This window comes from Rousettus aegyptiacus, unplaced genomic scaffold (assembly GCF_014176215.1).
Source record: "Rousettus aegyptiacus isolate mRouAeg1 unplaced genomic scaffold, mRouAeg1.p scaffold_m13_p_8, whole genome shotgun sequence".
Taxonomy (NCBI): Eukaryota; Metazoa; Chordata; class Mammalia; order Chiroptera; family Pteropodidae; genus Rousettus; species Rousettus aegyptiacus.
Window position 1 is genome coordinate 84,376,371 of NW_023416311.1, and position 1,467 is coordinate 84,377,837.

Sequence of the window (1,467 nt, forward strand, 5' to 3'; positions counted from 1 at the left end):
AGAGGTCTCTGCCTTACTGTTTCTTATATTATAAAGAAGGAGGAAGAAGGTAAAATGATGTATAAAGAAGTTAAAAAATAAAATATAGTCACATAAATTTTATTGCAAAAGAATTGGGCAGCTTCTCCTGAGAGACAGACATTATTAATACTTGCATGTCCTAACTAGCAAGATGTTCAAGAACTGTGAAAAGATACCATTTAAGTGAGAGGTGATAAATTGCCTGGAACTTTCTAACAATGCCCAGGGAACATGCTGTAGGAGGAGATACGGGTCCTGAAATCATATCTTGAAGAGCATTTTGTTTTTTTTTTTTAGGAGAGGCAACCCTTGGTTAACCTCACAGATTGCAAGGACCTTTTCAGCTTACAATCTTTTATTTTTATTTTTTATTTTTTATGCCTACAGGAACTGGTCTTCTTGAGCAGTCTCCCATCCAAGTACTAACCAAGCCCACCCTTGCTTAGCTACCAAGATCAGACGGGATCTGGTTTGTTCAGGGTGGCATGGCCGTAGACGGAGCATTTAGAATATTGATTAAAATTTATTTATATGATATTCTTGAAGAAATAAAAAGTTCATAAATTTATTTAAGCATAACAGTTATTTGATAGTATCTACATTTTAAGATGATAGCTCTGGTTACAAACTGGGATATTTGAACCTACTTTTCCTTCTGCCTGGAACTCCCTTCCTGAAAATGTTTTTATAGCTAACCCTTGAACTTTGTCAGATACACAAATAATTCCCAGTAAGGCTGCCTCCATCTATTCTATTAAAAATTTCACACTACAATTTTTCATTCCCCTTCCATACTTTTATTCCTTCTTAGTGCTTTTAACCATCTTTTAAATTCCAATAAAAATTGCTTATTTTCAAGTCATAGTGCTCAGCATTTCACATACCATTTCTCTCAGGCCTCTTGAAGGGATTCGTCACAGAGGAAAAAGCAATTGCTGACAAAAGGAACTATTTCCTTTCAAGTTAAAATTCATTTTGAAAATGGGGTATTTTGCCTCAGGAAAATATGCGGGCTTTTGTAATTTAGCGCCATGTTAGATGGAAAATGTTGTCTTTGTGGACTAATTACAGGCATTTACCTTAACCAGTTTGCTTTCTGTTTTATGCAAGTTTTAAGTCATCAATTTATAAAGTGCATATTTTATCTTGTGAAGTGAGGGTGTGTCACTGCCTTTTACAAGAAATAACTAGTTATTATATTTATAAAATTATCAAGCATTTACATTTTATAGAGCCTATTTTTACCTGTTCTCTTATTTCTATCACAAGATATGTGCCACATTTGACTAAAGTTCATGAGCCTATCTTATTAAGAGAACAGTAAGCAGTTCGATTGGAAATATTATTCTAGTTATGAATCTTCTGACTTAAATACCTTCTTATGATAAGGTACCATCTCCAAAAATCCCTAAGAGAATGGTCCCTACCTGGTCTTATTTTCCTTGT

The 1,467-nt window shown here is 34.0% G+C and overlaps 1 pseudogene; it reads right to left on the minus strand.

Moving 5' to 3' along the window:
* Positions 1 to 399: 399 nt before the first annotated feature.
* LOC118606986 lies at positions 400 to 518 on the minus strand (annotated as a pseudogene).
* Positions 519 to 1,467: the final 949 nt, after the last annotated feature.